The sequence below is a fragment of the Camelus dromedarius genome, chromosome 36 (assembly GCF_036321535.1).
Source record: "Camelus dromedarius isolate mCamDro1 chromosome 36, mCamDro1.pat, whole genome shotgun sequence".
In the NCBI taxonomy this organism is placed as follows: domain Eukaryota; kingdom Metazoa; phylum Chordata; class Mammalia; order Artiodactyla; family Camelidae; genus Camelus; species Camelus dromedarius.
This window is the reverse complement of record NC_087471.1, coordinates 2088761-2110679: the sequence shown is the minus strand read 5'-3', so window position 1 is coordinate 2110679 and position 21919 is coordinate 2088761. Positions and strand designations below refer to the sequence as shown.

The 21919-nt window shown below is 50.7% G+C and overlaps 1 non-coding gene across 1 annotated transcript; it reads left to right on the top strand.

Annotated features, from left to right (window-relative positions):
- The first annotated feature begins 21004 nt into the window (after positions 1–21004).
- Positions 21005–21079, top strand: TRNAV-AAC (transfer RNA valine (anticodon AAC)). The gene has a single exon. It is a non-coding gene; the product is annotated as a tRNA-Val (tRNA).
- The last annotated feature ends 840 nt before the right edge of the window (positions 21080–21919 follow it).

Here is a 21919-nt window from a genome sequence, read left to right as displayed (position 1 = left end):
ACCCCGAACTGTAATTCTCTGCTGGTCCCAAATAAACCCATTTAATTAATTAAAGAAAAAAAAGTTCGTTGCCAGTATTCTGGTAAAATGAGCATCACTGTCCTGCAGAGATGAAACAGGCTGTAAGTACCTTCTTTTTGGGAACCTCTTGAAACCCAGCCGCCCCTCAGAGGGAGAGCCGCTAATACTCAGACATCGTGGTGCGTGTTGTTCAGACCAGTCCTCGGGGCAGAGAACTGGGCCCCACTGGGGGGCATGAAGGACCCCAGGGATGCGTGAAGACACGCCCCTCTCGGGGGTTCAGGGCCAGCCCTCGTGACCCTGGGCCACGCAGCACAAGCACCAAGGAGGCAGGTTGGCAGATGCCCTTCCTCCTGAGCTGACAGTTCCCTGGGACCAGCAAAGCGACCTCAGAGCCACCCGCCTGTCTGTTCCCATTTTAAAGTATAGAAAACACAGGATGGTGTGTTTTCATTCCAGGCGACTCTTTTGACAGAATCACTGAAGATGCGGATGTGAATGAGATGGGAGGTGAGGGCTGGAGATCCTCATGGTAAAACGGCGACCATTTGTGAGGCCCTAAGTCCGTCCTGTGAGCATCCGGAAAGGGGTGGCACCACTGTTCCCGGGGCCCAGAGCAGGAGGCTGGAGCCGAGCGGGATTCCAGGTGGGTGGAGGGGTCAGGAACTGGACCTGGGGCCGTTGACCTGTCATTGCTATCGAGCCTGAAAACAGCTGAACAACGCAACCCAAGGCGCTGTGTGAGCCAGCCTTTGCCCGGACCGGTTCCGGTGTCCCCATCACTTGGATTCCGAGACTAAACGTGCGGAATGAGCGGTCTGATGGGGGGACAGCCGAGGCGACAGCGCCAGCTGTTCCTGCTCGGCACCGCCTCTGAACTGAGCGCTGTTTACCTGCGTGTTCCCATCCAGTACTCCACAGCCTCAGGAAGTGGGTTTGTCGTTTCGGAGTTTAAGAAACTGAGGCAAGAGCTGGATTTGCGGCAGGCGAGCTGAATTCAGAGCCCCAGCGTTCACTGCGCCCGGAGTTTACAGCGCCGATCTCGGCAGCTGCGAGCAGTGAGTTTGAGGACCCCACCCAGAAGGAAACACGGGAGGGTCAAAAGCACCCCGTTGCTGCTTTGGGGGAGGCGCGATGAGTGCCTTGCTCTATTCGGCACCAGGCAGGCTCACGTAGAATCGTAATCATTTCTCAACGTTGCAGTTCCCGGTGGTTATAAATCCACTCTGTGCTTTTCTGGAGAGCACACAGGACTTCTTTGGTCCAATTCCTGACTCTTCTGAAACCAGCAATGCGACCTGGGGTAAAGCATCTCATCCCGCCCTCTGTGAAGGAATCCAGCAGGCGTTCGTGGCCCCTGCAAGGACAGATTGATGTGTCCCTGCCAGAGGGCTCTGGAATCGGTACACTCGCCTCCTACAGGTGTGGTGGTGATGTTTTATTTGTCGCGCGTCTCAGAAGAGCCCTGTTGGGACAGGGAGGGTGGGGCTCACAACTGCGTCCAGTTCAGGGACGTGGTTCAAGAACCTGCACGTTCCCCCCCGGGCGGAGAGAGAGGTTGGGGGAAAGCTGGCGGCTGTCTTCTGTAGAACTGCCGTCGGAAACTAGAAGCTTCTGGAAACGAGAAGCCACACAGGCCCCTGCCCCCAGCAACATCCTGCCCTGCTCTGCGCTCGCCCGCACACGGCCTCGAGGCCCGCAGCCCACGGGGCGCCCCCGCGGCCCCCACGCGCGCTGAAGGGGTGGGAAGCAGGGGGCTGCGAAGGCAGCTGCCGGCGGGCCGGGTCCGAAGGAGGCACAGAGCTGTCGCCTGCCTGCGGTGGGTCTGTAGTTCATAACGGCTCTGGCCCTTGGAATAATCTGTAATTTAAGCAGTAGTTTTTAAAAAACATTTTGAGAAAAGTTATCCTTAGGCCTGAATGCCATGCTCACAGTACCAGTTTTGAGGGCTGGGGAGTGGGGGCATTGCCCATGCTCTCATCACGTTTCACGTGGCTGCCTGGTGGCCTCCCTGCCACAGGGGAGATGCTGGAGGACTCTGGCCCCTGCGGCAGGCGAGCTGTGGCCAGGCCAGGAGCAAGGTACCGGCCGGTCCCCACATCTCGGTGCCAAGGCCCGGCCCTAATATGTTCCCAAACACGGCCACGTAAAAATGTTCTCTCGTGAGCCCATTTCACAGAGCAGGAGCCGAGTTCTTCCGTGAGAAATAGTAAAAAAAAATTCACCGAGGCCCCGAGTTCCAGCTCGGGGTCTGTAGTCCTTGCGTCGTGACATTCACAGGCGAAGGCTCCAGAGGAATCTGAAGATGGGCACATGCACGTTCTTGCCCTTTTGGAAAGTCGTCTGAGTCACTGTCACTTTCTGCCTCTGAACCGGCTTGGATGACTCCTCCGTGCAGTTTACAGGAAGTGAAGAGATTGGCAGCCAAGAGAAGTTCAAACTCCCCACTGCCTGTCCTACGTGGGGTAACATTTGTTTTGAGTCGTCGGTTAACACGGTTCTGAAACACACTTCTTACGATGCCTGCAGCTTGTTCATGAGTGGCCGTAGTCTGAGCCCTTTAAAAACACGAGAAAGGTGTGACATGGCGTGAAAGACGGGAAGTGACAGCCCACGTCTGACCTGGTGGAAAGAAATTCTAGTTATTGCAGAGGCGTGGTTGGTATGTTTACTCCTCTTATGGGATGGGCTCTTTGGGAGGCTTACAGAACACGAGTTGAGGTCTGCACCTGACCCGAAAGATCCTTTCTTTCGCCCTGGTCTTCGTGGGATCCTATATGTGACTTGGGATCATGAGACCACAATTCTAGAAAGACTACCCAGGTGTACACCCCGGCCGGTCCCCGGCACTGACACTCCTTAGTCCAGGTAGGGTGTGTGGTCCCTCATTCGCTACATGCAAGTTTTCAGATGTTTGCTCGTGTAGATCTGAAAATGTATGTTGAATTTCCTGAAAAACGCAACAGACTTGACTTTTTTTTAAAAATAAGAAGACATTTTATTTTTTTAAATTTGGATGGGGGGCAGGTAATTAGGTTTACATATTTTGATGGAGGTACTGGGGGTTGAACCCAGGACCTCGGGCACGCTAGGCACGCGCTCTACCACTGAGCTGTATACCCTGCCCGCTGACCTGACGTTTCTAATTTCCCTCGGGGATAAGCTAGTCTTAGGAAGTGAATGTGAGGAGGAGTGTCGTGGTTAAGGGAACCAGGGGCAGGAGCCAGCCAAGCCCTGGCATGTAAATCACATTGGATTAATACAAACTTAATTCCAGTAGTGTATAAAACTTCGCTGTCATCTAGCTTTGTGCCCTTGCCTTCCTCTGTGCTATTATCATCAGATAAATTAAATCTTTATGCATAGTAAGCCCATGAAAACAGTTTTAAAATCATTGTTTTATGCAGTTATCTTTTAATTCCAATTGAAAAGAAGTTAAAAATGAAAAATACATTTGTGCTTTCTTTTATATATGTAGTTACCTTTAACCAGTAACCTAATTTTTCTCATGTGGATTTGAATTACTCTCTGGTGTCTTTTCAGGTTAACCTGAACAGCTCCCTTTAAAATATTCATTATAAGAAAGTTCTGCTAGTGACAAATTCAGTTTTTGTGTGTCTAGGAATATCTTAATTTTTCCTTCATTTTTGAAGTGTAATTTTGTTAAATGTAGGGCTCTTGGTTGATAGTCTGTTTCTTTCAGCACTTTGAATATGCCGGATTCAAGACGGCGGTGCCTTCTGGCCTGTGTGGTTTCTGATGAGAAATAGGCTGTTCATCTTATTGAGAACCCCTTGTAAACGACAAGCCGCTTCTCTCTTGCTGCTTTCAAGATTCTCTGGGTTTGGCTTTTGGCAATTTGGTTATAACGTGCTTTGGTGTGGGTCTCTTTGAGGTGATCCCCATTGGATTTTATTGAGCTTCCTGGGTGTGTGGATTTGTGTCTTTTGTCAAATTTGGGAAGCTTTTTGTCATCATGTCTAAACATTCTTTCTGCCCCCTTCTCTCCTCTCCCTTTGGAGCACCCATTATGCATATATTAGCACACTTCATGATATCCCACAGGTCTTTGAGATGCTGTTCATTTTCCTTTAATCTTTTTTCTCTCTGCTTTTCAAATTTGATGATTTCTATTAGTATGTTTTCAAGTTTACTGATTACTCTGCCTGTCAAATCTGCTCTTCAGGCCGCCTAGTGAATTTTTTGCTTCAGTCATTACATTTTTGACTTGAGAATAGTTCTTCAGTTCTTTTTCACTATTTATTAATTTTCCTTGTTTGGTGAGCATTGTTCTTATACCTCTCCTTTTCTTTGAACATATTTAAAGTAGCTGATTTAAGACGTTTCCTAGTAAGTTCACAGTCTTGGCTTCTTCAGGGGTAGATCCTGTTGGTTGCTTCTTTTCCTTGTATTGGTCACGCTTTCTTGCTTCTTTGTGTGTCATAATATTTTGTTGAATAATGAACATTTAAAATAATATAATGCACAACTCTTAAAATCAAATCCTTGCAAGGATCCTCCCCCTGTGTTTGCAGTTGCTGTTTGCCATTGTTGCTCTTTGTTTATTGATTGCCTTGCCTGAAATAGTCGTGTTGTGTGTGGTCACTGAAGTCTCTGCTTGCTTAGTTCAGTTGTCAGCTAATAGTTGTTCTGATCTTTCTTTAAATTCCTTGAGCCAGTAAGTCTCCAGCTCTTGGAGAAGGCCTTTGTGTGTGTGTTGGGGCATGTCATCAGTGCTCTGCCAGGCAATTGACAACCTTGCTTTAGTCTTCACTTCCTGTTTGTGCAGAGCTCTGAAGTCAACCAGAGGTGAGAGCTGAGTCCTTCTCAGGTCTTTCCTGAGTTTGCACACAGCCCTGCACATGTGTATTGCCTTCTAGATTCCCAGGAGTATGTCAGAGCTTTTCACGTCTGCCTGTGGACATCTCAGTCCCCATTTTCTCCTTTTCACTGATTTGGTCATTTTCTATTTGTGCCACCTGCAATCACTGCCTCAGGCAATTTGGAAGCTAAACAATTGTCACTGGTTATTTTCCACAAATACTCTGCAGAAAAATCTGTTCATGATGGGAGGGCTCTGAGTCAGGTCAAATAAAGGCAAGCCCTGTGACTGGGGTTTTTCCCACTAATTGGTTCTCCAGAGAGCTGCCTGACAGGTCGGATAGTGACAAATTTCTAGGAACAGAGGTGCAGGGAGGCTCCAGACATGGTGGTAGTCGGGGGTCATGGCTACACTGACTTTGAGGCTGTTGGCTTTCAAGCCATTCAAGGCGTTTGGAAAGGAGGCTGGATATACAGCAGCAATTTACCAAACCACAGCTTTATGTGCTTGCTGAGATTCAGCCATTTTCCTTGAATAAATTGCCCCTCAGATTGTTGCAAGCTTTTGGTTGAATTCCAGGCTTCTGCAAAAGTTAACTTTGACAATTGTTGCTTATACAGAGGAGCAGAGTTTTGGAGGTTCTTACTGTACCATTCGCACTGACTTCAGGCTCCCAGCTGACTCCAGTGCAACCGTGTGCATTATGGGATGTGACTGATAAATAAGGTATTCAGAGCAGCTTTCTGACTTCTGCTACATCAGAACTGAGGTTTGTTGAATGACGATAATAATAGAACAATTATATATATTATAATATTTATTATGACTGTTGAAGACCAAAATATTCAATCTACCTTACTTCTCAAGTGTTAAGTTTATTTGCAGTCAGAAAAGGATAGGGTTTACTACTGTGCTGTCTTTTAATTGTGTAAACTGATGTTAGTTGAATAACAATAATAATAAAACAACAATAATATATTAATTATAGATATTATTTTTAAAATAATTAGTAACTATAAATATTATTAATTATAAATATTAGTTATAAATATTGTTGGATTATAAACACTAATGATTAATGTTTTAATTATAAATGTTAATGTTGTTAATTATTAAATAATATTATTAGTAATAATAATATTATTCATAATAATAATAATTATTATTAAAGCCCAAAATATTCAGTATACCTTACTTCCCAAATGTAAAGTTTATTTGCAGCCAGAAGAGAATAGGGTTTACCGACGTCTTGTCTTCTAAATATGGGCTCTGAGGCTGAGCCCAGGAAACAGCAGTTCTCTGCTCCAGCTGAGGGTGCCCCATCTAGTCATGAGATTGGATTTGTCTGTGGAGGATATGTGTTCATTCAACCACCAGTAGCTAAACCGACAGCCATAGTTAAGGAAAGCAAATCAATGCATAAATGTAGAATTCAAGTAGAAAAAGAATCAAAAGTTAATTATTGAAGTCCTACCACTTCTAAGTGTTTTATGTTTTAAAAGAAGTATAAACTTTCCTTCCATGCTATTAAATTCATGTCCCAATGTTGGACACCAAGTCTGTGGTGACAAAGCAGTTTATATTCATTTGAACTTGTCAGATCTTGGGCAGGACTTCAAGTACAGTAAGAGTCTGCTAGTGATGGGATCCAAAAGTTCTTTTGTTTAAAAAAGAAAAAGTAAAATGCAAACAAGCAAGATGAAATTTGATGATTTATTATTTCTCATCTCTGCTAGGGAACTGGCTATATTCTAGTTGGTTACTAGAATGTATAACTGGCCCTTGGTGAAGTTGCAGAAGGATTTTTCAGTTAAGGCGTCACTGAGTGCGACAGAAGCCCTCACACCCCCACCGGCACTGTTAACCCTGAGAGCTCCTCAGACGCGGTGGCCGTTGTTAAGGTGGCTAATTCCTGGAGCCTCCGCTGGGGTTTGCGTTCACATCACAAAAACAATTTATCCTACGTGGACGCTTTATTCACGTAAGAATTACAGCATATTTGTCTTGAGTGTTTCACAAGCGTTCTCTTTGGATCATACTGGCAAGATTAAGTAATAGTTTCTTGCTAACGTTATTGCTCAAGGACCTCAAACATGATGGACTGAGATTTGATGTCTTACGCATATGTTTTTGGCTCTCAGAGTCTTTGACCTTTTGCTTTTCTTACGTATAAATAATCTCACTGTAGGGCTCTGCTGATCGTTTCTCACACAAGGGCTACGAACGACTTGAGCAAAATATTTGATTTCAGTTTTGACGGGTAGTTTTTATAATGATCAAGTATCACACAGCCAAGCCAGCCACAGCACTGTGCCAAAGACCTGGAACTTCAAAGAGTCTTCTTTTTAGAACTCCGAAGGAATTGAAAAGTTTCTGTGTCTCCGTATCATCCAACTTAATTACTGGCAATAAAGGACTGTTGGCAGGAAGCACACGTCACATGGCTTCAGCTCTACTTCAGAAAAGGTCAATATGAGACAAAAACCCTGGCTTGCATTGTGCAGCCGTGGGCTCTGATCCCCTGACACGTGCTTCAGGACACATTATGCAATGTTACGCTCACTGATTAATGGCCACTTGCACAAGAAGTTTTTCATTATCCCCGAATGCGAGCATCCTGGGAATGATTAACTTTGTGACATAACCCTCATCACACAAATATGGAAGATGCAAACAGAGCTTTCAAAACAACGTGCTTCAGAAAAAAAAAATGGGTTTTGGCTTCATAATGTGTACATGATTAACAGCTGTCAGAAAGCCACTGAGTGAAATGGAGAAACCTCTCTGGGATTTGCGTTCAGGGTGGCAGTTTCATGAGCTCGGCTCATGCATCAACACGCTTCTACCTTCCTTTAATTTTACCTTTGTGTATTCTCATTTGCTGCAAGAAGTGTCCGCTCTGTTTTACAGTGCTCCGTCTTGTGAGCCAAATACTGAATATATAGTTGCTTTTATTCACGATTTTGGGGCCACAGAACTAGGGCTCTCACATTCCTGTGTGTGACAGAGAGTTACTCTGATGATTGCTACTGATTTCATGGGACTAAAACAGTCAGCTGAAGTTTGCATTTTTCTTAACAGGTTCTCGAATCTTACTTGAGTGCAACATCTGCAATGCTTGGTGTGTTAGGACTCCTCTTTGTCAGTGGCTGGAAATCAACCAGAGTGGCTTTGGTGAAAGGATGCTCTGTGGCTTTCAGCCTGGAACGCTGGCAGGACAGGGGAGCAGCATTCTAAGGGACCGCTGGAGCCAGGGTCTCAGGGCTGCGGGAACACTCTCCACTTCTCATAACATGTTCTCTGACTGTGGCTTCGTCCTCTGGGCCTGCCTCACCACCAGGGTGGATGGGGAACTCTCTTAACTCAGTTCCAACTCAAAACCTCCCAGGAGAAGCCTCTGCTGGGCTTTGTTAGATCACATGTCACCCTGTGGCCATAAAAGTGGGCATTATGAATGGAGGAGAGGGACTTCTGGCCCAAAAAATGACAGCAGCCACCAAGGGCCAGCCATGACCCAACCAGCCATCCTTTCCCCAAGATGCCCCCAAATTGCCTCGAGGTGGGAAGCCTCAGGAAAAGATCAGCAGGACCCCCAGGCCGGGCCACTACTTTCCCGCCAGCGCCATCCGGTTCCCTGGCCCGGCGGCATTGTCTCGCTTGTGTGCTTCTGTAAAACGGCTAGCTTCTAGGAGAACGAAACTTACCCCTAAGATTCTATTGGTTCCCAAAGCTCACTCCTGATTGGTCCATTTCTAACACCTCATTTGCATAAAACTCACTCCTTGTTGGTCCATTTCTAACACCTACTCTGTATATGATGTTGCAAAATGTTGCAAAGTCTTGACTGGTAGCCTATAAAAACCTGTGTAAACCTACAGACGGGGTCCAGAGCTTGGAGCGTTAACTCCTCTGGGCCCGCTGGTGAAATAAACCTGAGTTCTCCAACCCTCCGAGTGTCACTTGGTCTCTTGCCCGGATCCAGGTTGCTGTCACACTGAGCTGTAACACACTTTGCTGTAACAGCCTCAAGGCATTCTTCCTTGCACATCTGCAAACACGGATGTCTTGCTAAAAGCCAGCCCGGACTTCTGCCCAGCAACCGCACAACTTTGACCCTATACCTCTAGGTCACGGCCACTGCTCTCGAGGCCTGGCCTGGCTCCCAGAGCCAGGTAGCCTGTGACCTCCAGGCTGGTCAGCCACCTTAGCACTCTGTCCCCAGCAAGGGAGGGAACCCATTTACAAATGGGACAGAGCACTCTGAGCTCTCTGTCCACTCAACAGCTGTGCCATGGTGGGGCACGACAGGGCCAGCACGTCTCAGGCATCCATCTTTTGACCTCCCCCTTCCCAACAGGAGACGAAGCCCCCGTAGCCAGTCTCCCCACCAGGTTCCTGATGATAAGACTTTCCCCTGAGGGATCAGCGGAAAGAACTCCTCCGTGGGGTCTTTACCCGTCATGGCTTCACTTCTATTAACGCTGTTGGAGAGGGTCCTGGAGATTGTCATGGGCTGAGGACAGACCCCTTAAAACTACATCTGGCTTTTCATAGATTTAATGCAGGGGAGGCAGTCCATTATCTAATAACCAATAACATGATTCTGGTCAAATGACTAGCTTTGAATTTGATTGGATGGAATCTAAGGATGTTGGCTCCTAAGCCATGTGCTTTGGGATCTTGCTGTCACATAGCAGGCTTGGGAAAGAGTACAGGGGTTACTAATGCACTCTGGCACGTGACCCTGTCATCCAGGATCTAAACTAGCCAGGTAGGTAAGTAACTCACTCTGCTGTTGGGGAAGGGGGTCAAGTGATGGAGGGAGTGCAGTTGGGAGAAGACACCGAGGTCTGTGTTGGAACTCTTGGTGGCAGGTAGCGCATACCCAACTTGAACTAGAGAGGAAAACAGAAGTTGCCAGCTTCTGGGACAGCTAGCCCTGTGGTCTCCATCTTCTCGGGTCTTTCCCTCTCCCCTGCCAACTGGTTCTCCATGCAGGAGAGGACGTGCCCCTGGCAGTGGCCAGCTTGCATCTTCACAGTCTTTCTACCAAAGAGCAGGGTGACCTTACCTCCATATTTTGGGAAGGTCTTGAGCCCTGTGGTGGGGGCGAGGTGCTTCGTGTAACTGGCAGCCCTCATCAGGACTTTGTGCTTGGAGTCAGGGGGGCAGCCCAGGAGACAGATGCCCACCACACTTGGTTTGTAATGACAGCAGGTAGCCGTGTGGGATATCCTCATTGGGCAGGTCCATGTGCCTACGTCTCTGATTAGTAATGCATTTTCTTGTTCTCTTTTGCACTCACATTATGGGAGGACACCCAGGAAACCACCTGGTTCCTGCAAGGGTCTTCAAATCCACATTGCAACCAACTGAGTAAATGTGCTTGGCACAGATACCCCAATGTTTTCCCAGTGTTGTAAGAGTACTTACAAGAGTAAAAGTTACAAGTTCTGGGTTCTTTCCTCTTCTTTTTTAAAAAATTTTATTTTTTATTGAAGTGTAGTTAATTTACAACATTAGCTTCAGGTGTACAGCAAAGCGATTCAGTTTTATATATATATATAATACACACATACATATACATACATATACCTGAAAAGAAAAAATATATATACATACATATTTTTTCTTTTCAGATTCTTTTCCATTATATGTTATTATAAGAAATTGAATATGGTTCCCTGTGCTATTCAGTAGGACCTTGTTATTTATCTATTTCATTTATAGTAGTGTGTATGTGTTAATCCCAAACTCCTAATTTATCCCTCCCCGCCCTTTTCCCTTTAGTAACTATAGTTTGTTTTCTATGTGCATGAGTCTGTTTTTGGTTTGTAAATAGAATTTATATTATTTTTTTAAGATTCCACATATCGGTGATATCATATATTTGTCTTTGTCTGACTTATGTAATATGATAATCTCTGAGTCCACCCATATTGCTACAAATGGCATTATTTCATGCTTTTTTATGACTGAGTAATATTCCACTGTACAAATATACCACACTTTCTTAATCCAGTCATCTGTTGATGGACATTTAGGTTGTTTCCATGTCTTGGCTACTGTAAATAGTGCTGCTGTGAACATTGGGGTGCATAATCTTTTCCAATTAGAGTTTTCTCTGGATATATGCCCAGGAGTGGGACTGCTGGATCATATAGTGAATCTATTTTTAGTTTTTTAAGGAACCTCCATACTGTGCTCCATGGTGGACAATAAAGTTCTGGTTCATCTTAAGTCACCACCTAATCCATCTTTGTTATTTATCATTACGTTTGTTTTCTAAGAGGATGATAAATACCCAGTTACTCTCACACAGGGCTCCTCAAAATATATTGATGTTCACATGTGGAAACACAGGAGCCCCAGTTTTTCATTGGAGCCATTCTGCAACTCTCTGCAGCAAGACGTCCAGGCAACACCAGTGGACTTTTTCTAAATAACACATCCTGTTCCCTAAAGAAAACTGCTGAAGAAGAGAATCCTTGGTTTTCTTTCTCCTAAACCATTTACACAACGCCTGCATCTTTGATGAGACACTAGGAAGCAACGGAAGATGATTTAGCCCACAGTGCAGCCACGTGGTTTCATGAGAAAAATGAGAAATGGAAAGCGGGGGTAAACCAGGAATCCAGGCACCTGCCCACTGCCTACACACTCTCCCCCAAAGCCCTTGATTGCATCCTTTGCGAAGAACAGATGTACAATAACCTTGTTCTCTTGGCTTCGAGGCACAGCGGTGGCAGGCAGGGTGTCTTAACGGAGACGGGGCAGAGCTGTGTGAAATTCAGGCTATAGCTTGAGGCTGATGGCACTTTCTTTCTGCCGTAGCTGGAGAGCCTGGCACATTCTAAGCTCAGGTTCATTGCTCAGAGGAAGCGTTTGCCAAAGTCACCAACCGATGGCCCTTGGAAGGGGTCGGTGTCCCCTGCGACTTCCCACAGGCAGGCTTCACCGAAAGCCAACAGGGTGGGTAAACACTGACTTAGGAGTCACCCCGGAGCCGGTGCAAAGGGGCAGGAAGCAGGTCCCCAGGCTGCTGCTGCTGCCTACGTGCCGGCGGCTTGGAGAGGGCGGGACCTAGCGCAGAGCCGCTTCCTGGAATCAGGCACAGATAAGAGGCGGCATGTCGTGCTTGAGTTTCAATTGAACTCCGCCGTGGGTTACAAAATCCTGTGTCACAACTGCTCTTAGGAGCTCTGAGTACTGGTTTCCCCATGAAGGACTCCTCTGCATGTTTGAAAAAGAGAGAGGGAGAGAGGGAGTGTGGGTGAGCGAGCACGATTTCGTTTCTGTCATTGTTTTGGAAAATGTTCGGAGAGGTCAAAATAAGGAATAGCAAGGGGGCTTCATGGATGCTCTGGGCGGGTCTCGGGGTGTCTCTGTGGGAGATGCCACCCTAGTGCCAGGTGCACGGAGCTGTCCTGCTGAGAAGCAGCAACAGCCACTGCCCTGTGGCCATGGGTTCCCCGAAGCTGCCGGGGTCCCCCCCACCACCCAGGCTCGTGGGGATGGATTTCGCTTCTTTGTCGTGACAACTTACACTCAGGTCACTGACCCTGTAAATCCACAGTCCTTGCAGGGTTATAAGAAAAATGGCTTTTGGAGCTGGGTTACTCATGAGGGTGGAGTGAGCTAAGTCTAGTGGAGGCTAAAAATAGTGGGAGCCCAGCGGTCCTGGTTGGGACTGCGGGCCTGAGGACCGCCTGCCCCGTCACCCTGGCTGCTACCCGCTCCCCGGCTCCGCGTGCGAACACTGGTCCCAGGAGGTGTCAGCGGCCCGTTACTCACAGGTCAGACTGCCACTGTCATGACGCTGTTTCATGCAGCAACTGCATTTCCGCAGAAAAGCGCGAGTCGCTCCCAAGAGGGGCCTCTCCCTGCGAGCTTTGAGAGTGAGCGGAGCCACAGAGGGAGGGTTCGGCTCTCATTGACCAGAGAACCAGCAGGGAAGGGGCCTTTCACAGCCATCCCACCGGTTCTCCACAGGTTAATTTTTATCTTAACAACCAAGATAAGGTTCGATGGTCTTTTTATAAAAAGGTCCTGGAATATAAGTAAACGGTCTATTTAAATACAAGGAGTTATTTGAACTTCTTTTTAAAAGCCGAGGGCATTTTGTGTGTGTGTGTGGCGCTCACTTTATAAATAAAATGGATGGAGGGACTGCTGCGTGGACATTTACAGTGTTGGCGACTCTTACCGGGGCACTGTCCCCGCACCACTCGGGGGACACGAAATGCCCTTTGTTCTTGTCCGCGGGGACGGCCGTGATCAGCCGGGCATGCCCACCCCTGACCCCACGAGACAGGGCTTACGGCTCAGAACAGATGGGTGATTTTTCAAACTGAACGCTATTCTGGGGCACTTACTTAGGAAAAGGATCTAAAAGTAGACGTGAATGAGCATAACCTGCAAAAATAAGTTGTCAGCTTCTTTTTGCTCCTGCTGGGTTGAAAACAAAGCTGTCAGCAATTTCTGCGAGTTGAGGAATCTGTGTGCTTTCTTATTTTAGAGAAAGCTTTTTCAGTAGGGCTGTAATTGAGTCCCCTTAAATCTCTCAGTGTCAACAAATTACCATCTGTTGTTCCGGAGACTCTCAAGCTGATGAGCGCGGCTCCCCGCCTGAAGCCCAGGGGCGGGCGTTCTCCTCTTCCGGAAATGGGACCTGAGGGTGGGGGCCAGCGCTGTGCCCTGGAGGGGGGCTGGTGGCAGGACTTCAGGCTCAGCCAGACCCCACCCTCCCCAAGCTTGATGCTGGAAGCGGTCACCCCTTTGATGAAGACACTGAGCTTGTAAATGGGGGGGTGATGAGGTCCAGGCTGGGGCACCTAAAGGGTCTGATGCCTGTTGTGACTTGGGGAGCAACCACCAGCGTGCTGGGCTTTGGGGAGACCGGCCAAGGGCTCAGCCTCCCTCACAAGGCACCTGGTGCTATCTTGCCTGGCGGGTGATGTGGGCCGGGCAGCAAAGTCCCCACGCCTGTGCACAGCCCCGTTGTCTGGGAAATGGCCCCGATGCTAACGGAGAGGTCAGGGGCAGATGGAGCCCTTGCTTGCCCGCAGTGGGAGGGCCTGGCTTGAATCTGAGAAATAAAATGAAGCCGGAAAATGCATCTCTCCTGGTGGAGAACTGTGCAGGTGGTCCCCAGACTCTGGAACCCTTGCGGGTTTAACCATGACTGTCTAGGCTGGTGAGCGCAGGCTCTCCGGGGCCGCGCATCCCCGCAGAGAGCTCGCCGTGGTCCCCAGCGTGTGACACCCAGCCAGGGAGCAGCTCTGCCAGTGCAGGCAGAGAAAGGACACCTGCGAGGCCAGCAGGCCTGCCTCCAAGAAGCCCTCCCAGCCTCTGTGCGCCAAGTGCACCCTCCCCAGCGCCAAGCAGTTTTTAAACTATTTGCCCTCAAATCCAGACTGCAGACCAGTAGGATCTGGGGTTCTGCTGCTTAGACACTTGCTTCACTCCGTCTTTACTGTGCTTGAACCTGCATGTGCTTTCTTGAAATGAAGGAAACAGCTCCCTGTTTCCGCCTCACACCTGCCCAACACGCACTGGGTTGGGAGGAGCGACTTCTCCCGGAGTGGGGATGGAGACACATCAGAGGATGAAAAGGAGGACGGGGGAGATGCCCGGGGGCGGGAGGGTGTGCGGAGAGAGCGAGGCTGCGGCAGGTCAGGGGCGGAGGGCCGGCTGCTGTCCAGGCTCTGAGACCCACTGGCCCGGCTCCGTCAAGCCGTCCTGGGGCCCAGGTGACGGTCTGGCCCGGACGGCGTTGGAGGATCTGGGAAACTGCCCCTCCAGTTTCTGTTTGGTGAAACCTTTTGATGAGACAGTCTCACTTGCCCATGAGCCAACTGAGCCTGCGTGCGCTGAGGGGGAGGCTGGGTTCACCCCCAGGACTTTTCCAAGGCTGAGCCGGGACGGAAGCCCGCCCACCCGCCCCACCTCCCCACTGTTTGCATCTGAGAGCATCAGTCGATTTGTCCCCCAGAGACTCCAGGCTCCTGAGGAGACTAAGGGGTGCCCTGTGCGCCCCAGTTTCTAGTGTTGGGGCGGGGCCAGGCCTCCCTGCTGAGATCCTCCCGGCCCTCGGCCCTTGCGGCGGCGGGGGTGGGGGGCATCCCTGGGCTGCACCCGCCACCCCCTCTCCCTGCAGCGGTGGGAAAGGGGGGAGGACCCCAGGGGTTAGCACAGGCCTCTCGCCTCCTTCGACTCATCTTGGTTCTGGGCCGTCTGGGGCTCTGGCCGTGTGGCCGTCCCTCTGTCTCCTCCCTGGGTGAGTCCCTGTGCGGGCTGGACGCGGTGACATCACCTGCCTCTGTCCCTCCCACCAGAGAACCACCCCCCCCCACTGTGCATCCTGGCTGTTGTCTGCCCCTGCGAGGTGGGTCTCACTGGCCTGGGGTCGCCCTGCTCCTTCCTGGTGGTCAGGGCCCAGCTCCCACATTCCACTGGAGGGCTCGCAAGTGTGTGTGTGTTGTGTTGTATATGTTTTCTGTGTTGTGTTGTTTTGTGTGTTGTCTGTTTTCGTTATGTGTTTTGTTTGTGTTCTGTTACGTGTATGTTGTGTGCTATGTGTGTTCTGGGGTGTGTGTGTGCTGTGTGTTGTATGTGTTGTGTGTGTGTTGTATGTGTTGTGTGTCTCGTGTTTGTAGTGTGTGTGTGTGCTGTGTGTGTGCGGTGTGCAGGGCAGGGCGAGGGGGTGAGAGCCGGGCCCTGACTGCGGGCCGTCCTGACGGGCCGTCTGTACACGTGTGCCCTGCAGTTGTTCCTTCTCATTTGAGTGCGGCTGGCATTCCGTTTTCTGTTGCTGGTCTTTTGTGGAAGCTGCTTCTGTGAGGTTTGGGGGAAGCCGGTTTCGTCAACGTCCATCCCTCTGCGCCGCGCCCGGGAGGGGACCTGGGGAGCGGGCGGGGCGCCGAGAGCTGCCCCGAGAGGCCCCGACCCCCAGCGAGGACCTCCGCTCACGTGCTTCCTGCCGCTTCTTCCACCCACGTGAGCGAAGACGTATTTCTCACACATTGAACGGAAATTTAAAAATTATTTTCCTATTCCTCGACTTTGAGAAGTGAAATTCACACCAGAGCGTCACAGCCCTGGCCCCCAGCTGACAGCCTGCGAAGAGCTGTTCTCTTCACAACCGAGTAAACATCACTGTATCGTGGATTCGGAACCAGACGGATGGAAATACGGGCATTAAACCCGCCTCATCCACCAGTGGGTGGCTTGGCCGATTTCTCGTCTGTCCGATTCTCAAGTTTCTGTCCCCCTTCCTTCCTCCCCTGCGTCCCTTCCTCCCTCCCTCCCTTCCTTTGGAAAGAGGATGATAATAATGTAACCTCCTGTGGCAGGGACAACACGCTGCAAAGCCTGGGAACTGCCTCCCATCCTGACAGATCAAGGGACCCGCACCTGAGAGAGGAGAGGAGAGGAGGGGAAGGAAGAGGAAGGGGAGAGGGGATGGGAACTGGAGGGTGGCCTGGGGACAGCTTGGAATGGAGGCAGGACTGAGCAGTGACACGGCCACAATGGCCGCCTCAGCTGAGCCCAGGTCACTCTGCAGCCGGCCGGTCCTCCAGAAGGTCCACCAGTTTGGGCAGCGGCTCGGGCCTTCCCACCCCACGCTGACAAGGCAGTGGATGCCAGCTGACTGGGGAATGTGGTTTTGGGGCAGGGATCTCCCCACGCAGGGAATAAGCCCTGGCGTCCTGAAGATCTGGGCAGCGCACCAGGGCTTGGACGAGAAGCAGGGAGCTGCACCTCCGCGACCCAGATGCCCTGGCCTCTCCCGATCCTGAGGCTGTGCCCGCCAGCCTCCTGCTGGTGCCACTGACTGACCCACCCCGCCGGGGGCACAGCGCACGAGAGTCCCGTGGGGCCAGCCCCTGGGACACGAGGCAGGACAGAACGTGGGTCCGGGGTCTAGGTAATCAGAGAACAGCCGAACGTCCAGCGTGGGGTGTCAGGCCCTTGCCCCAGGGCATACCTCCCTGGTCCCTAAGGGCTCCTCACCTCGGTGCTGCGGGCGGGGGGCAGGGCAGGGCAAGGGGTGCCGAGGACACGTTTCATCAAAAGATCATGCAGTGAATAAAGTCCCAGCATATGGCTCGACCTACCGCTTCTGAGATGGGAGCCTGACCATGACCCCAGGTCATCTTTTCAGCCAGACGAGCTGTGTTTTCTCATTTCTCACTCTTTCACGGAGCCTGAGTCCTTACAGTTTGATTTTCTGTGGGCGGGGGCGGGGTGAGGGCAAGACTAAATCCATTTCAAACTCTTACTAACAGAAAACCCTGCCTCTGAAGGGGACAGGTGGCTTCTTTGGAGACACTCAGACTGCAGACATCAAATAAACACATACGAAGTTGCTGGACCAGACTAAGACTCGAAGCAAAGGGGCAGGGACACCCCTGACCTCCACCTGTCCTGCCGAGCGCATGGCCATGTCTTTCTGTCAGTGGGGAAGCCCGCCTTCTCCTGTCCCAAGGCCACCAACAGCATCGGAGCCCAAAGCTTTGGCCCCTCCGGGTGACTGTGATGAGACGGCGGCTTTGAGAGTGTCTAGGAGACCTGGAAGATAGAAAGGTGAGCTCTGGTCCCTGGCAAGCAGTGAACCATCCTGAGATCACGGGATGGTGCCCTTTGCTGTGGCCAGGCTGACATCTGAGAATCTAGGCTCCGTGTGTGCTGGGTGGGCATGGCCAGGCATCCAAGGTGCTTCTCATTCACTTGATGGAGAAGCAACGGCCTGCAGCTGACGCACCACACTGTGAAGAAGGCCAGATCCTGCCCCCAAATTATGCAAACCCCCGAAATCGTTCTGGGCCCCGATTCCCCTGGAGTGGTTCAGTCTGTCTGAACCGCTGTCTCGGCAGGACCCCTGCCCACCCACAGCGCCCGCAGGTGTGCACAGCGACCTCGCACACCTAGCACACCTTGCACACCTCGCACAGGTGTGTGTCTTGGGGCTGCAGCAGGGCTGCCTTGCTGCACAGCTCCCGGGGAGGGGGGGCACCACTCACCATGTCCCTGGTCCACCTGGACCCAGAGGTGCCACCCAGAGAACACCCTGAGCAGCTGGAGTGATGGTTGATGTCTCAGAAATGGGGGCCTGTGGACACCCTGGTCCTTAAAGGTTCTGAGGCCACACAGCCCCCAGGGCTGTCCAAGTGGGACCAAGTCTTCACTCTCTTTGCTCCCCCTCCCACAGGCCCTCATTCTCCGGGCACCGTAGTCTGTCCTGCTTGTTGACTGAGAAGCATCACCCATCACATCTCCTTGGCACTGTCCTCTTTTTTTCTGGGTGGGTGAGTCTAGGGGCTTCTTTGAATGGAGGCAGCTCTTCCCTGAGGGTCTCGGGAGGCTGCCGGCAACACGAGAAGCTGTTCCCCTGGCCCAAGTGCTGCAGGAGGAGGTCCCAGCGCTTCCACCTAGTCCAGGGAGGCCAGGTGGCTGCCTGGAGGAAGCGCCAGGGCTCAGAGCAGAGGAAACCATCACGCAGAGGCCACCTTCTGGGGACGGGGTTTGTTCAAGGAGCTCCTTGTGTGGAAGCTCTCAACCCTGACTGCATACTGACGTCTCCTGGGAGGTGTTTAAACTCCACCTGCCTGAGCCCAGCCAGTCCACTTAGACCAGGGTCTCTGGGTTGGAACGCAAGTCATTGTCATGGTGCAGCCACAAGTAAGAGTCGTTGATTCAGTGAATGGATGTGTGCTTGAATTTCAATCCATGAGTATTTTTTAAAAACCTAACTGCAGACAAGCAAGATGCTGGGTACCCGGAATGGGAAGGGGTACGGGATGAGGGTACGGGAGCAGAGAGCTTCCCTGAACCTGAGTCCTGTGTTTTCCACCAGCAGAGGAGCCAGGCTCCCTAGGAAAGCGGTTCACGTTTATTCAAAACACGAGATGGACAGGCTCGCCGCCTTTAGTTCACTAAGTAAGTGCAGAATTTGAAACCGCAGTTGCGGACAAGAAGATAAGATGTTCCGGGTTTAACTCCAGGCACTGCTGGCTGGCGGGGGAGCGAGAGACAGAGCAGCTGTCTGTACGCACTTGTGCTTACGTTTGTGGCCGCGACACGAGGGGCAGCACTCGAACATTCATAGAATATCTTATGAATTATGCAGGGCATATCTGCATCTTCATTTCGGTAGCCGCGCTGAAAATAGAAATCACAAAGCCTGAGTGTCGGAGCAAGCGAGACGAGAAGGCAGCAGGGAGCGGGGCCAGACGGTATTCTTAGAGCTTTACATCCCAGGTGGAAAGCTGAAGTCACAAAACCAGACAGAGCGCTCTTTGTTTCCCTGATTAATTACAGGTTGTGAAGTCAGGGCGTGGGCTGCGTGTATGCCTGTTTTTTTTGAACCGCGTTTGACAGCTCTCGGCGGCCGGGGTTGCATCGGTGTCTCCAGGTGCGCTGTAACCCATGCGGAACGCACACCCGGTTGCGTAACTAGCTGTTTGCCCCGTGTTTCTCCATCGAGCCCGCTTACATCATCGCGGAGTGGGGGGGGGGAATCCCACGGCACTGTTTCACCCCTGAGGGAACGATGTCACGCCTTTCCTTTTTTAAAGGAATAGCTTTAAATCTAAAAATACTTTAAACATACAAGGAAAAAAAAAAAAAGAGTTAAAGATATCCACGGTCCCCACCAATTCAAATGTTCAATAATCTGCCCTGCCTTTCATGTTGCGGGCTCGGCAACAGAACCAAGTGTTCTGGTCTGGGTTTTGAAATCGGGTCCCCTGGGTTCACATTCACCGCCTACGGGTCGTGGGACCTCAGGAAGGTCACGTGGCTGTTCCCCGCCTCAGTGTCCTCACCTGGGAAGCGGAGGCACCAGTAGTAACCCCCCTGCGGGACTGTGATGAGGAGTAAGGGCAGGCGTGTGTGAGGCGCGTGTAACAGTGCCCGGCGCAGGGTGGGGGTCAGCTGTTACCCACGGTTATCATCCTGCTCATTCCTGCCTGCTCCCTACGCTTAGAAAAGCAGACATGCGCACTCACACGCATATAGACACTCACGCACACGTGCATGGACACACACACCCGCCCGTGGGCACACACACACTGTTTCCCACAAATAATGGTCCCATGATCTCCACGCAGGCATCCAGCTTGTTCTTTTTTCACCTCCCAATAAACATGAAATTCTCCCCCATCGGCAACATCCACCTTCCTCCGGGGCTGCCTTTCCCATTAGCCACTCCTCTCCTGGGGACATGCCATTGTCCCGAGGTTTCACTGCCACACGCTTACTGCTGCAGAGCTTGGCCTGGGCTGGGGAAGACACAATTGTAATTGCTCACCAACTGTGCCGGTTTGTATTCCCACCGGCAGTGGGGGCCTCGCGATGGGAGTAGACACAGCCCGCACTTTGCCAGCCCAGTCGTTGAGAAACGCACCCTCCTTTTAACTTGCATTTCTGTCATGATTATTTATGTGATGGCTTCTCATCCGTCTTGTGCAACGAGCAGGCACTCCTCTGAACCACGTCAATATATTTGTTGTCCTTTACAGTTTGTTTTGTAGCTTTTTCTACAAACAACAGCAATAAAACATGTACAGACAACCCACCACTGACTCAAACCTGTAATTTGCCAAATTAGCACAGTTACTGTAACAGAGGAGGACAGATATGGCTCCATACTGGATCTGTTCCTTTAGTCTTAACCACTGCGCCCTGTTTTCTAGGCATAGTCCTGCTCGCTCTGCACCTTTTGTAAAACAATGTTGCTTTTAGCCTGAAATATTCAGGAGAGCCTATTCTCGGGGCTCTGATCTTTAAGGATGTCAGCACTTCTGCACTTGTGTAGAGATGGCAAGTTGCAAAATAGAGAACAACCATTGTTTTTTTTTTTGGAGGTTTACAGGGACACCATGGCCTGACACACATGGATGGCTGCAAGAACAAAAGATTCTTGCAGCAAGAGATTTGCAACAGCCAACCACACTGGCTCTCCTGATTTTTTGTATAAAAGGAGCCTATATTCTGACTTGGGGAGGATGGTTCTCCAAGACATTAGTCTGACATCGTCTGAGCCTGCCGGCTTTCCTAATAAAGTCGCTATTCCTTGCCCCAGCACCTTGTCTCCTGATTTATTGGCCTGTCATGTGGCGAGCAGAACGAGTTTGGACTCAGTAACAATATGAGGAGGGAGGGGGTATAGCTCAGTGGTAGAGCACATGCTTAACGTGCACGAGGTCCTGGGTTCAATCCCCAGCCCCTCCATTAAAAATAAAGAAATAAATAAACCTAATTACTCACCTCCCCAAATATAATAAAAAATAAATTAGCACAGTTAGATCAAGAAGAGTTCTAAATTTGGAACCTTAACATTGTTTCCAATTTTAAAATTTTTGAAGAGCTCATTCTACAAACCAGATCATTATGTATCAAGTCATTCATTCAAAACCTAGTTACTGAGCACCTATCTGTGTGAGGGTCATAATGTTTTTAGGCTTTTAGGGTCCAGCAGTATACAAATTTTAAAAATAACCCTGCACGTGAAATTTATGGTCTATCCGGAGTCCAGTGGGAACTGCGATCAGGGCCATGAGGCAGGAGGTGGATGCTCTGGGCTGGAGCTCAGGGTGCCTTGGGGTGGCCCCCCCCCCGGGTGGGCCCCCCCCCCACTTCATGCCCCTCCACCCTGGCTGTGAGGGAGGGCATGCCAGCTAGCGGGCAGAGAGGCCTGCCCTCCCGATGCCCCTGGGGCCCATGGCACCTCAAGGCACCTGAGCTCGTCTCTGTCCAGGCGAGAAAATGAAGCCCAGCCCCCGGGTTCAGGCCGGCCCTTCCCTCCTTCCTTGGAGGGAAGTTCCAAGGAGCAACATGAGGAGTGTGGCCGTGTGCCTACTCACTGCATGCACACACAGCCTGCATCTTCTGATCTGCTAGTCTGGCGAGGGCAGAAGAGGAAGCCAGGCTGCAGGACCACCTGGAGACCTGCCGGGACCAGCCCTGGGCCTGCTCTGGGCCCCCTGATCGGCCTCTGACACGGGTCAGTGAGGGGTGGCCCTATGCTCTTGGCTCCTGGTTGAAACACCCAGGAGAGGACTTCACTGATGT